At 36.7% G+C, this 16640-nt stretch overlaps 1 long non-coding RNA gene across 1 annotated transcript in view; it reads right to left on the reverse strand.

Annotated features, from left to right (window-relative positions):
- The window catches only part of LOC306642329, a 140591-nt gene that overhangs the window by 65395 nt on the left and 58556 nt on the right, over window positions 1–16640 (reverse strand). The gene's annotated exons all lie outside the window — the stretch shown is intronic.

The following is a 16640-nucleotide window of genomic DNA, read 5'->3' on the forward strand; positions in this document are numbered from 1 at the left end:
AATTTTTGACTTGGGAATTTTGAGTCATGAAAAGTTAGATCTTGCTAACTCCAGATTTGCAAAAAAGTTTTTTGGAGTTTACTTATTATTATTTAATGGTTATGATATTTAAAAATATCTTTGGGGAGGTTTCAAGATGGCAGACTAGAGAGTGGCTGCATTTCATGTTGCTCCAGGACTCGGGATTCAAAAGAGGAGTTATCGAGAGACTTGGGACAAACTCAAAGCCTCCTAGTGAATCTCTTCCATTGGGGAGGCATCCCGGATGGGGCATTAGTCCAGGAACGCAGGGAACTTTTGTGAAATAGAGATGCCCAATGAGATGCCCCTCCCACACTGGAGCAGTGAACTTGGACAACTGGGAGCATTGTAGAGGAGGCCGCTCAGCACAGCGCTTGGACTCGGAGCAACCACGGGGGCTCCGGGCAGCTGCTCAGAGGAGGAAGTGTGCGGCGAGCTGTTTGGACTCAGAGCAACCACTCCTCAACACCAGGGGGCTGCCCAGAGAAGGAGGAGAAGTGCGGTGGGTATCTTGGACTCAGACTGACTGCATCAGAGCTCCAGGCGGCTGCTCAGAGGAGGAGGAGAGTGGTGAGTTGTTTGGACTCAAAATGACCACTCCTGAACACCAGGCGGCTGCCGGAGGAGAAGGAGGAATGGAGTGGGTCACTTGGACTCAGAGTGACTGCCCAGGGCAATGGGTGGTTGGCGGGAGGAGGCGGCACACAGTGAGTTGCTTGGACTCCTAGTGACTGCATCGGAACACCAGGTGACTGTCCAGAGGAAGAGGTGTGCAGTGGGTCACTGGGTCTCAGGGAGACTGTACGGGGCTCCAGGTGACTGCTCAGAGGAGGGGCTACATATTCAGGTGATTAGGTGCAGAGCAGGGTCCCAGGACCTAGGAGGCTTCTTGGTGGAAGAGCCGCACAGAGACACACTTAAGGGTGAGCGAAGGTTCCAGGACTCTGGGCAGATTCTCTGAGGAGAGGCAGCCTAAGGAGACTCGTCTGTAAAGGGTGAGGCTCCCAGGCCCAGGAAGTAGGTCTGGGCCCCTGGGAAAGTTGCAGAGGAAGGCAGCCCAGCCCAGGTGGTAGTTGTAGATTGAGGGGAACCTCTAGGAGAGGAACTGACCAGCAAGACCTCCCCACCGGTGAGTCTTCCCTGCCGGGTGAGGTTTAACCACAGGGACAGTAAAATCAGAGACACAGGCCCAAACAGGCCTTGCCTCAGCCCATAGCCTACTTCCATTTTGGATGACCATTGGTCAACAAGTGGAGGCACCTCTGTCCACTAGCAGGGAATATACCCCACCTGAAGGCCACCACCCCTAGAGAGGCAGCTTCCATGTGGAGCACTACATTATCAACTTCCTCCAAGACCTCAGGCTACTGAAGGCTAAGAGGAGACATACTAGAAAACTTCAGGGACATTATAAGTCAATAGAGGAAATCTGCAATCTTAGCAGTCCACTGATACCTGAACAATATGAGAAAACAAGGGAAGAAAATGCCCCAAACAAATCTAAATGTTATATCAATAAAATCCAATGACAGCATGGCAGAAGAAATGACAGAAAGGGAGTTGAGAATGTACATAATTAAAATGATCAGGGAAGCAAATTATAAGATGAAAGAGCAAATGCAGGCATTGAATAATGAGATGAAAGAGCAAATGCAGGCATTGAATGGTTGCACCAATCGACAGTTAAAAGAGCAAATACAGGAATCAAAAGATCATTTCAATAAAGAGTTAGACATATTGAAAAAAAAAAACAAACAGAAATCCTTGAAATGAAGGAAACAATAAACCAAATTAAGAACTCCATAGAAAGCATAATCAATAGGATAGAACACCTGGAAGACGGAACCTCAGATATTAAAGACAAAATATTTAACCTTGAAAACAAAGTTGACCAAACACAGAAGATGATAAGTAATCATGAACAGAATCTCCAAGAACTATGGGATATCATGAAAAGGCCAAATTTAAGAATTATTGGGATTGAGGAAGGCTTAGAGAAATAAACCAAAGGAATGAACGATATATTCAATGAAATAATATAAGAAAATTTTCCAAATCTGAAGAATGAAATGGAAAATCAAGTTCAAGAGGCTTATAGGACTCCAAATATACAAAATTACAACAGACCCACACCAAGGCACATTGTAATGAAAATACCTAACATACAAAATAAAGACAGAATTTTAAAGCCTGTGAGAGAGAAGGACCAAATTACATTCAGGGGAAACCAATACGGATATCGGCAGATTTTTCAATCCACACCCTAAAAGCTAGAAGGGCCTGGAACAACATTTTTCAAGCCCTAAAAGAAAATGGATGCCAGCTGAGAATCTTATACTCAGAAAAACTTATCTTCAAATTTGATGATGAAATAAGATCCTTCCATGATAAACAAAAGCTAAAAGAATTTACAAAAAGAAAGTCAGCATTACAGAACATTCTCAGCAAAATATTCCATGAGGAAGAGATGAAAAACAAAGAAGCAAATCAGCAAAGGGAGGAATTATCTTAAAGGAATTGTCAAATAAAGGAGGAACCAAGTCATGTCAAATGAATAAATAAATAAATAAATAAATAAAATAAATGAACAAAATGACTGGGAATAGAAATCATATCTCAATAATAACCCTGAATGTTAATGGCCTGAATTCATCAATCAAAAGACATAGACTGGCAGATTGGATTAAAAAGAAAGATCCAACAATATGTTGCCTGCAAGAAACTCACCTCATAGAAAAAGATACCCATAGGCTAAAGGTGAAAGGATGGGGAAAAACATGCCATGCACATGGACTCAGCAAAAAAGCTGGAGTATCCATCCTCATTTCAGATAATGTGGACTTCATGCCAAAGTTAGTGTAAGGGATAAAGAAGGACATTACATACTGCTTAAGGGAAGCATAAATCAGCAAGACATAACAATTATAAACATCTATGCCCCAAAGAGTGGCTCATCCATGTATGTCAAACAAATCATTCTCAATTTCAGAAACAAAATAGACCATAACACAATAATAGTAGGTGATTTTAACATGCCTCTCTCACCACTGGACAGATCTTCCAAACAAAAATTGAACAAAGAAACCATAGATCTCAAAAACACAATCAATAATTTAGACTTAACAGATATTTATAGAGTATACCATCCAACCAAGAGCTAATACACTTTCTTCTCAGCAGCACATGGATCCTTCTCTAAAATGGACCATATATTATGCCACAAAGCTAATGTTAGCAAATACAATAAGATAGAGACACTACATTGTATTCTATTAGATCATAATGGATTGAAGTTAGAAATAAATGAAAGAGTAAAAAACAGAAACTACTCCAACACCTGGAGATTAAACAATATGCTATTATATGATGGATGGATAGCAGAAAATATTAGGAAGGAAATTTAAAAATTCTTAGAGGGAAATGAGAACAAAGAAACATCAGATCAAAATCTCTGGGACACTATGAAAGCAGTACTTAGAGGAAAATTTACTTCATGGGGCACATTTAATAAAAGAAGTAAAACTCAACAAATAAATGACCTGATACTACAGCTCAAAGCCCTAGAAAAAGAAGAACAGACCAACACCAAAAGTAGTAGAAGAGAGGAAATAGTTAAACTCAGAGCTGAAACCAACAAAATTGAAACAAAAGAAACAATACAAAAATTTGACAAAATAAATAGTTGGTACTTGGAAAAAATAAACGAAATTGATAAACCTTTAGCCACACTAAGAAAGAGAAGACGAGAGAAAACCCAAATCACTAAAATTCGGAATGAACAAGGAAATATCACAACAGCCACGACTGAAATACAAAACATAATTAGAAGCTATTTTGAAAATCTATACTCCAACAAAATAGAAAATTTCGAAGTCATCAACAGGTTACTAGAGACATATGAATTGCCTAAAGTGAACGAGGAGGACATACACAATTTAAATAGACCAATTTCAAGTAATGAAATAGAAGAAGTCATCAAAAGCCTACTAACAAAGAAAAGTCCAGGACCAGATGGGTTCTCAGCCTAGTTCTACAAAACCTTTAAAGAAGAACTCATTCCAATACTTCTCAAAGTATTACATAAAATAGAAGAGGAGGAAACCCTTCCAAACTCCTTCTATGAAGACAATATCACCCGATACCTAAACCAGACAGAGATACATCGAGGAAAGAAAATTTCAGACCAATATCCTTAATGAACATCGACACAAAAATTCTCAACCAAATTTTAGCAAATAGCATACAAAACATATTAAAAAGATCGTGCACCATGATCAAGTGGGTTTCATCCCAGGGGTGGAAGGTTGGTTCAACATCAGGAAATCAATAAATGTAATTCACCATATTAATAGACTTAAAGTCAAGAATCACATGATTATTTCAATAGATGCAGAAAAAGCATTTGATAAAATACAGCACCCCTTCATGCTCAAAACACTAGAAAAAATAGGGATAGTGGGAACATTCCTTAACATTGTAAAGGCCATCTACGCTAAGCCCTTGGCTAATATCATTCTAAATGGTGAAAAACTGAAAGCATTCCCCCTGAAAACTGGAACAAGGCAGGGATGCCCTCTTTCACCACTTCTATTCAAATATCGTCCTTGAGACTCTAGCCAGAGCAATTAGACAGACCAAAGAATTTAGAGGGATACGAATAGGAAAAGAAGAACTCAAACTATCCCTATTTGCTGATGACATGATTGTATACTTAGAGGAACCAGGAAATTCCACCAGAAAACTTTTAGAACTCATAAGTGTATTCAGTAAAGTAGTGGGATATAAGATCAATGCATATAAATCGAATGTATTTTTATACATAAGTGATGAATCTTTGGAAAGAATAATTAGCAAAACTACCCCATTCACAATAGCCTCGAAAAAAATAAAATACTTGTGAATCAATCTCACAAAAGAGGTGAAAGACCTCTACAATGAGAACTACAGAACACTAAAGAAAGAAATTAAAGAACACCTTAGAAGATGGAAAGATCTCCCATGTTCTTGGATAGGAAGAATTAATATTGTCAAATGGCCATACTACCAAAAGTGCTATACAGATTCAATGCAATTCCAATTAAAATTCCAATGACATACCTTACAGAAATAGAGTAAGCAATTATGAAATTCATCTGGAAAAATAAGAAACCCAGAATAGCTAAAGCAATCCTTAGCAGAAAGAGTGAAGCAGGGGGTATCACACTACCAGATCTTCAACTTTACTATGAAGCAATAGTAACAAAAACGGCATGCTATTGGTACCAAAAGAGACAGGTAGATCAATGGTATAGAATAGAGGACACAGACACAAACCCAAATAAATACAATTTTCTCAGACTAGACAAAGGGGCCAAAAAATATGCAATCGAGAAAAGATAGCCTCTTCAACAAATGGTGCTGGGAGAATTGGAAATCCATATGCAACAGAATGAAACTAAACCCATATCTCTCACCATACATGAAACTAAACTCAAAATGGATTAAGGACCTCAAAATCAGACCAGAGACCCTGCAGATTATAGAAGAAAAAGTAGGTCCAGATCTTCAACATGTTGGCTTAGGACCAGACTTCCTCAACAGGATTCCCATAGTACAAGAAATAAAAGCAAGAATCAATAACTGGGATAGATTCAAACTAAAAAGCTTTCTCTCAGCAAAGGAAACTATCAGCAATGCGCAGAAAGAGCCTACAGAGTGGGAGAAAATCTTTGCCAATCATACTTGAGATAACGCACTAATCTCCAGAATCTATAAAGAACTCAAAAAACTCTACACCATGAACGCAAATAATCCAATCGACAAATGGGCAAAGGAAATGAATAGACACTTCACAGAAGATCTACAAGCAATCAACAAACATATGGAGAAATGTTCAACATCTCTAGTAATAAGAGAAATGCAAATCAAAACCACCCTAAGATTCCATCTCACCCCAATTAGAATGGTGATTATCAAGAATACAAGCAACAACAGGTGTTTGGGAGGATGTGGGGAGAAAGGTACACTCATACACTGCTGTGAGGGCTGCAAATTAGTGCAGCCACTCTGGAAAGCAGTGTGGAGATTCCTTAGAAAACTTGGAATGGAACCACCATTTGACCCAGCTATCCCACTCCTTGGCCTATACCCAAGGGACTTAAAATCAGCATACTGCAGAGATACAGCCACATCAATGTTCATAGCTGCTCAATTCACAATAGCCAGATTGTGGAACCAACCTAGATATCCTTCAATTGATGAATGGATAAAGAAACTGTGGCATATATATACAATGGAATATTACTCAGCCATAAAGAATGATAAAATTATGGCGTTTGCAGGCAAATGGATGAAATTGGAGAATATCATGCTAAGTGAGATAAACCAATCTCAAAAAACCAAAGGATGAATGATATCGCTAATAAGTGGATGATGACATATAATGGGGGGGTGGGAGGGGTTGGTGTTAGGGCTAGAGTTAGGGTTAGGGAGGTGGGTAAGAATGGAGGAAGGAAGGACTGTATAGAGGGAAAAGAGGGGTGGGAGGGGCGGGGGGAAGGGAAAAAAATAACAGAATGAATCAAACAACATTACCCTATGTAAATTTATGATTACACAAATGGTATGCCTTTACGCCATGTACAAACAGAGAAACAACATGTATCCCATTTGTTTACAATAAAAAAAAGAAAAAAGAAAAAAATATCTTTGGTACATATGGAATTTATCATGGTGTATGAGGTAAGGCAGGGATATTACTTTACTTATCCCTTTAACATTTACTGACTACTTCTTTTTCCCAGTGATTTGAGAGGAAGTCCTCTTTATACATTCAATTTCTATATGAATCTGAGTGTACTTACATCTGGGCATTCTGTTTTGCTCATAGGCCAGTATGATACTCTGAAATTATTTCGGCTTTTAAAAATGCCTTAATGTGTTTTCCTTCTGGTTCCACTTCTATGTTTATTTTTTTCAACTAAATTTAGCATCAGGTGATAGGGCTTTCGATTGTTAAGTTTTCATTGAGATTTTGTTACATTTACAAATTACACAATAATATCGTCCTACTTTTTGTAGAAAGGCTATTTTTTTCTTCAGTGATATTTTAATTTTAATTTCTAATAAGTCTCACATTTTTATTGACAAACATTAATATATTTTTGTTATTGTTATATATGAAATCTTTTTTCCATTAAACCTTCCAAAAGATTGTTTGAATATATATAAACTACTGATTTTTGTATGTAGATTTTGTACTTGGTAAACTAATTGAGCTATCTGACTGTTTGTAGTAGCTGTTAAGAAAATTCCTTGAAGCTGAAAAAAAAAAGATGCAAAGAGGAAGTAAAGAAAAGCATACACTGGAAAGTACTGTAAATCTTTTCAAGTGTTTGCTATGCTGTTAACAGCTCATGGACATATTTTACTGAACAAACTTGATTCATGAATATTATTTACTCCAAGGTTTCTGGTTTTTCTTATTTTCTCATTCTATTCTTAAATATTTTGACATATCTTTCAATGTATTTTCATGTTTATTTTCCTATTTTCCTTAGGTGTCTTCTCTTTTGATTTCTACATTATATGTTTCTTTTATTGTGTTCTTTGTTTTCTAATGTATGTTTTAATGCGATAAATATCCTTGCATTTGTTCTATTCCATAGATTTCAGATTATACTGCAATGAGTGTCATTAATTTATGGTAATTTTTGGTAGTAAGCAATCGATAAAGAAGTTGTTTTCCAATTTTCCAAATTTTTAACAAGACCATTTAAGATACATAGTTAGCTCTTTCATTACTTGAATTTTTACTTTTAATTTCAAGAAAATGCTTTAGGAAGTTGATGATTTAAAATTCGTTTACATTTTCTATATCACATGGATATGGTCAATTATTTTAAGACCTGGCTACCTTAAAATTAGATAATATATACCTTAGGACAAGTCTTTAAAAACTTGGAAATAAATATTTTATAACTATATTAGAGTTACATCACAAGGAAAAACCAATCTTGAATATATGTATATATCTAAAAATATCAAAATACATAAAACAAATATATAACTGAAGAAGAAAAGGCAAATTTAATCCTAGATATCAATATTGACACAAGGCATGATAAGACTTATTGAACAAATAGATAAAAGATTTTGAAGCAATATGGATCAATTTGAAAAACACTATTACTCACTTTAACCTAATCTTACTACTAGAATATATGCATATTTTATGTGAAAATGGAGTTATAAACTAGGTAGATGTCATACAGTGAAATAAAAAAATCTTAATTTGAACTCATGCATAGTATTCCTGAGAAAAGAATTATATGACAACATAGTCTAGTAAGAAAAATTATCTATATAAAAAATATTTGGAAATGAAAGCACACACTTCATAATAATAATTGTGCTAAAGGACAAATCACAAGGAAAATCAGAATATATTTCAAAGGGAATAAAAACTGAAAATAAATTATATATATAAAATATATATAACATTATATATCATACAGTTTGTGTTTACAAATACATTTAAAAAATAAATATACATTTTCATTTATAAAATACATAGTTAAATATTCATATACATATTTATACATCTATCTCTGTGGGACACAGCTAGAACAGGTCTTTAAAAAATGGAGGTTTGATGTTTTTATTTTAGAAGTATGATGATTGAAATTCATGCACTAATTTCTAAGTTAAAATGATGGTAGTGGGCTAAGGACATACCTTAGTCATGCAATGCCTGCCTAGTGATGGAGATGCCAGTCCCTAAATGATATCCCCAGAACCACGCACAGAAAAAATGAGTAACATAAAAATTAATGGTAGTAGTAAATTAAACTCCAAGTCTTTAGAAGAAAGAAAACAATAAAGTTAGTTCAACAGAATATTTCCAAAATTTAATAAAGGGAAGAGAAAAAGTTATCAAAACTAAAAAGTGAAATTTAAAAATCTAAATATGGAAAAGAGAAAATGGGAACAAATTAGAGTGTTAAAATTGGTTACTAAAATTATTAATAAAATTGGATAATTTGGCCCATTATGATTTGGCCCTAAACTTCCTGTGTTAATGCAGAAAAGTTCAGAGGTGAAATGATTGAATTGTGAGAGCTTTATCCTAATCAAACCATTCCAGCTTGAATGGACTGAGTGGTAAATGTAGGAAAGTGGGGGAGATGGGTCACTGGGAATATGCCCGGGAAGGGTGTTCACATCCCTATGGCTCACTCTCTGCTTCCAAGCTACCAAGATTCAACCAATTCTTCTCCACTATGGTCTTCTGCTATGATATCCTGCCTCATCTCAAGGCTGAGAGCAATGGATTTTGCCAACCATGAACTAAACCTCTGAAATTGTGAGCCCCAAGTAAACTTTTCCTTCCCTAAGCTGTTCTTGTCAGAAGTTTTAACATACCAATGGAAAGCTAACTAACACAGAAATGATAAAAAATCTGATGAATGCAAACATAAAATCAAGAGTAAAACAAGGGAGTGACAAACTAGGAATCCTCAATCCTCCTTTTCCCCAAGACATATTGGTCAACAATACATGAACCAATCCCTTTTAGAGAAATGTAGAAAGTGGTTGAAATGTTTCTAATGTGAGGTGACCCCTAAACAAATCCATCAAAGCCAGTAGAAAAATCCATGTCTTTCCATACCCTCACCAACAGCACTGAGTTACACAACTCAAAATAAAATCCAGCTTCTAGATTTTCACTGGGCAAGTGGGGCACTTGAGTCAAATGCTCTGACTTTTCTGAGGGACCACCCAAAGGATTAGATCTTGTGTCAATTGTCTCAAAGCAATGATACAATGCAGTATATTCCAAATGTAGTACATTCCAAATGCCCAAAGGCCCACCCCCTGCAATGTTCCTTCTCGTTATATCTTACCTGCCTATAATCACCACCCAGTACAGTAGTCTTTTCAAACTAATAATCCATCATATGGATTAATCCACTGATTAGGTCACAGCTGTTGTCTAATCATAGGACTTCTGAATATTCCTGCATTATCATGCACATGAGTGTTTTGGGGACAACTTATCCAAAACATAAAAATAACCAGCAGGCCAAAGAAGAAATCAAAAGAGAAATTAGAATGTATCTCGAGGCACATGGAAATGAAAATACAACTTGTTAAAATTTACAGGATGCCACACAGTAGAACTGAGAGTTATGTCATAAACACATAAGAGTTTTTCCTCAAGAATGAAAGATTTAAGATTCTTTATACATATGTGTGCACACAAACGTAAAATTCACTGTACTGTCAACACATAAAGAAAATGAATTTAACAGTATTCAACATTCCCCAATGATCAAAATTTCTCAGTTAACTAGGAACAGAAAGAGAACTCCTGCAATTGGATAAATAGCATCTATAGAAATCCCAAAATAACATGACAATTATGGTTACATATTGAACAGAAAGTGTTGAAATAATGTAATACTTATATAGTAAATTGATTCTTTTCCATACGTATTGCTTGAACAACTGGCTACCCATACAGAGAAAAAAAATCAACTCCTACTTAATCCTGTACTTGAAATTAATATAAGGTAATAAAACTAAATTAGAATACTATAAAGTTATAATGCTTCGGGAAGAAAATGTAGAAGAACATGTGTACTTCACTGCATGTAATTTTTGTTTCCTTTAAAAAATAAAATTATCGACATGTTCGACTTTCTCTGAACTCTGTGGTCAGTAATTGGCATGTAGCTTCCATTTGATTCCCAATATTCAGGTCTAGCATCCTCCATTTGCCTGCCTCTCGCCTGTCCATCGCCTGCCTTACCCCTATCCATCACCCAACGCTCGAGGTTCACCTTCGATCATCCGACAGCTGCCAGCAGATTGACCGCAGACCACCAGTGGAGAACCAGCTGCCTGCTGCTGCCTGGAAATTCACTGTTGCAGTACCTGCAGGTTTGATTACACATGGCTGCCACCATTTTGAGACAACAGCCAGGCCCTGTAGGACCCCTGGCCGGACTGACTGAGTCCCATCTCCAGGATCCCTCAGCCCGACCAATCACTCCCTGCCTCTGGGGCCCTCACATCAACCGACTGCTCCCTGCCACCAGGACCCCCAGACCAACTGACTGTGCCCTATCACCGAGAACCCAGACGAACTGATTGCACCCGCCCTCCTGGATCCCACAACCACACCAAACACACCTGAGCTCCAGAACCACTGCTGGACCAACTGCATCCTGTCTCCAGGACCTCCAGCTGACCACGTCCACCCCTGAGCTGCAACTCCCCATTTGCCAACACATTTGGAAGCCAGAGCAGCCATCTTGGATAATCCTGGAAGCCTTAGCTCCGATCTTTGGGTGGGGCAAATCCCATCCTGTGACCCCTGCTGGAGGCTTGAAGCTCATTGTCAGAAAGGGTTTTGGAAGCCTATAGGGCCACTATAAGCCTATGGGGGAAATCTGTAATACCCCAGATCTGCAGCGCTTGAGGGGAAGATACATGAACAATATGAAAAAACAAGGGAAGAAAATGATCCAAACAAATCTAGATTCTATAGTAACAGAATCCAATGACAGTATGTTAGAAAAAATGTCAGAAAAGGACTTCAGATTATACATGATTAAGGTGATTCACGAAGCAAAGGATGAGATAAGAGAGCAAATGCAGGCAATGAATGATAATACCAATAAGCTAAAAGAGCACCTGTAGGAAGCAAAAGATCATTTCAACAAAGAGATAGAGATTCTCAAAAAAAAAAAAAAAAAAAACGGAAGTCCTTGAAATGAAGGAGACAATAATCCAAATAAAAAACTCAATGGAAAGCATCACCAACAGACTAGACCACTTGGAAGACAGAACCTCAGACAATGAAGACAAAATATTTAATCTTGAAAATAAAGTGGCCCAGAGAAGATGGTAAGAAATCATGAACAGAATCTCCAAGAACTATGGGACATCATGAAAAGACCAAATTTAAGAATTATTGAGATTGAGGAAGACACAGAGATACAAACCAAAGGAATGAACAACCTATTCAATGAAATAATATTAGAAAATTTCCCAAACCTGAAGAATGAAATGGAAAATCAAATACAAGAGGCTTACAGAACACCAAATGCACAGAATCACAACAGATCCACACCAAGGCACATTATAATAAAAATGCCTACCATTCAAAATAAAGATAGGATTTTGAAGGCCGCAAGAGAAAAGCATCAGATTACATATAGGGGGAGACCAATATGGATAGCAGCAGACTTCTCAACCCAGACCCTAAAAGCTAGAAGGGCCTGAACCAACATATTTCAAGCTCTGAAAGAACATGGTTGCCAACCAAGAATCCTATACGCAGCAAAACTAACCTTCAGATTTGAAGATGAAATAAAATCCTTCCATGATAAACAAAAGTTAAGAGAATTTACAAATAGAAAGTCTGCACTACAGAATGTTCTCCACAAAATATTCCATGAGGAGGAAATGAAAAACAACAATGGAGGTTAGCAAAGGGAGGAACTACCTTAGAGAAAAAGCATTCAAAGGAGAAACCAAGCCAACTTAAAAACCAAAAATAAGCCAAATGACTGGGAATACAAATCATTTCTCAATAATAACCCTGAACGTTAATGGCCTAAACTCATCAATCAAAAGACATAGACTGGCAGAATGGATTAAAAAGAAAGACCCAACAATATGCTCCCTGCAAGAGACTCATCTCATAGAAAAAGACATCCACAGACTAAAGGTGAAAGGATGAGATAAAACCTACCACGCACATGGACTCAGTAAAAAAGCAGGGGATTTCCATCCTTATATCAGATAAAGTGGATTTCAAGCCAAAGTTAGTCAGAAGGGATAAGGAAGGACATTTCATACTGCTTAAGGGAACCATAAATCAGGAAGACATAACAATAGTAAATATTTATGCCCCAAACAATGGTGCATCCCTGTACATCAAACAAATCCTTCTCAATTTCAAGAATCACATAGACCACAACACAATAATTCTGGGCGACTTTATCGCACTGCTGTCACCACTAGATAGATCTTCCAAACAAAATCCAACCAAAAAAACCACAGAACTCAATAACACAATCAATAACCTAGACTTAATAGACATATATAGAATATTCCATCCATCAATGGGCGGATACACTTTCTTCTCGCAGCACATGGAACCTTCTCGAAAATAGACCATATGTTATGACACAAAGCAGCCCTTAGGAAATGCAAATAAAATAGAGATACTGCCTTGTGTTCTATCAGATCATAATGGACTGAGAGTAGAAATCAATGACAAAGTAAAAAATGGAAATTACTCCAACACTTGGAGACTAAATAATATGCTATTGAATGAAACACGGATAACAAAAAACATCAGGAGGAGATTAAAAAATTCTTAGAGGTCAATGAGAATGATGATACAACATATCAAAATCTCTGGGACACTATGAAAGTGGTACTAAGAGGAAAATTCATAGCATGGAGCGCATTCCAGAAAAGAATGAAAAGTCAACAATTAAATGAACTAACATTACAGCTAAAAGCCCTAGAAAAAGAAGAACAGAATAACAGCAAAAGTAGTAGATGACAGGAAATAATTAAAATCAGAGCTGAAATCAATGAAATTGAAACAAAAGAAACAATTCAAAAAATTGACATAACAAAAAGTTGGTTCTTTGAGAAAGTAAACAAAATAGATAAACACTTAGCCACACTATCAAAGGAGAAAGAAGACTCAAATTACTAAAATACATGATGCAAAAGAAAATATCACAACTGACATCACTGAGATACAGAACATAATGAGAAGCTACTTTGAAAATCTGTATTCCAACAAAATAGAAAGTACCGAAGACATGGACAAATTTCTAGAGACACATGCTCCTCCCAAACTGAACCAGGAGGACATACATGATTTAAACAGATCAATATCAAGCAATGAAATAGAAGAAGCCATTAAAAATCTACCATCCAAGAAAAGCCCAGGACCAGACAGATTCTCAGCCAAGTTCTACAAGACCTTCAAAGAAGAACTCATTCCAATACTTCTCAAAGTATTCCAGGAAATAGAAAAGGAGGGTACCCTATCGAACTCATTCTAAGAAGCTAATATCACCCTCATACCCAAACCAGGAAAAGACACATCAAGTAAAGAAAATTTTAGACCAATATCCTTGATGAATATAGATGCAAAGATCCTTAACAAAATATTGGCAAACCGTATCTAAAAACATATTAAGAAAATTGTGCACCACAATCAAGTGGGGTTCATTCCTGGAATGCAAGGATGGTTCAACATTCATAAATCAATAAACGTAATCCATCATATCAATAGACTTAAGGATAAGAATCATATGGTGATTTCAATTGACACAGAAAAAGCATTTGACAATATACAACACCCCTTCATGCTGAAAACACTAGAAAAAATAGGGATAGTAGGAACATACCTGAACATTGTAAAGGTTATTTATGCTAAGCCCATGGCCAACATCATTCTTAATGGAGAAAAACTGAAAGCATTCCCTTTAAAAATGGGAACAAGACAGGGATGTCCTCTTTCACCACTTCTATTCAACATTGTCCTCGAAACTCTAGCCAGAGCAATTAGGCAGACTAAAGAAATTAAATGGGATACAAATAGGAAAAGAGGAACTTAATCTGCCACTATTTGCAATGACATGCTTCTATATTTAGAGGATCCAAAAACCTCCTCCAGAAAACTTCTAGACCTCATCAATGAATTCAGCAAAATAGCAGGCTATAAAATCAACACACATAAATCTACAGCATTTTTATATGCAAACGGTGGAACAGCTGAAAGGGAAATGAGGAAAACAACTCCAATTGCAATAGCCTCAAAAAAAATAAAATACTTGAGTATCAATCTAACCTAAGAGGTAAAAGATCTCTACAATGAAAACTACAAAACACTGTAGAAAGAAATTAAGGAAGACCTTAGAAGATGGAAAGATCTCCCATGTTCTTGGATAGAAAGAATTAATATTGTCAAAATGGCCATACTACCAAAAGTGCTATACAGATTCAATGCAATTCCAATTAAAATCCCAATGACTTACCTCACAGAAATAGAGCAAGCAATCATGAAATTCATCTGGAAGAATAAGAAACCCAGAATAGCTAAAGCAACCCTTAGCAGGAAGAGTGAAACAGGGGGTATCGCAATACCAGAACTTCAACTATACTACAAAGCAATAGTAACAAAAACAGCATGGCATTGGCACCAAAATAGACAGGTAGATTAATGGTACAGAATAGAGGACATGGACACAGACCCAAATCATTACAATTTTCTAATACTAGAGAAAGGTGCCAAAAATATACAATGGAGAAAAGATAGCCTCTTCAACAAATGGTGCTAGGAAAACTGGAAATCCATATGCAACAGATTGAAAATAAACCCCTATCTCTCACCCTGCAGAAAACTCAACTCACAATGAATCAAGGACCTTGAAATCAGACCAAAGACCCTGCAGATTATAGAAGAAAAAGTAGGTCCAAATCTTCACCTTGTTGGCTTAGGACCAGACTTCCTTAACAGGACTCCCATAGCACAAGAAATAAAAGCAAGAATCAATAACTGGGATAAATTCAAACCACATAGCTTTCTCTCAGCAAAGGAAACTATCAGCAATGCGAAGAAAGAGTCTACAGAGGAGGAGAATATCTTTGCCACTCATACTTCAGATAGAGCACTAATTTCCAGAATATATAAAGAACTCAAAATACTCTACACCAAGAATACAAATAACCGAATCAACAAATGAGCTAAGGAAATGAACAGACACTTCACAGAAGATGTACAAGCAATCAACAGATATATGAAAAAATGTTCAACATCTCTAGTAATAAGAGAAATGCAAATCAAAACCACCCTAAGATTCCATCGCACCTCAATTAGAATGGTGATTATCAAGAATACAAGCAACCTTAGGTGTTGGAGAGGATGTGGGGAAAAAGGTACACTCATACATTGCTGGTGGGACTGCAAATTAGTGCAGCCACTCTGGAAAGCAGTGTGGAGATTCCTTAGAAAACTTGGAATGGACCTACCATTTGACCCAGCTATCCCACTCCTTGGCCTATACCCAAAGGACTTAAAATCAGCACACTACATAGATACAGCCACATCAATGTTCATAGCTGCTCAATTCACAATAGCCAGACTGTGGAACCAACCTAGATGTCCTTCAATTGATGAATGGATAAAGAAACTGTGATATATATATATATATATACACACACACAATGGAATATTACTCAGCTATAAAGAATAATAAAATTATGGCATTTGCAGGCAAATGGATGAAATTGAGAATATCATGTTAAGTGAGATAAGCCAATCTCAAAAATCCAAAAGAGGAATGATCTCGCTGATAAGCGGATGATGACACTTAATGGGGGGTGGGAGTGGGACAAGAATGGAGGAAGGAGTGAAAAGAGAGGTGGGGGTGGGGAAGGAAAAAAATAATGGAATGAATCAAACATCATTACTGTATGTAAATATATGAATATGCAAATGGTGTGCTGTTACTCCATGTATAAACTGAAACAACATGTATCCCATTTGTTTACAATAAAAATAAATTTTAAAAAAAAAACTTTAAAATTTGAAAAAATAA

Source organism: Sciurus vulgaris (assembly GCF_902686455.1).
Source record: "Sciurus vulgaris genome assembly, chromosome: 12".
NCBI classification, from domain to species: domain Eukaryota; kingdom Metazoa; phylum Chordata; class Mammalia; order Rodentia; family Sciuridae; genus Sciurus; species Sciurus vulgaris.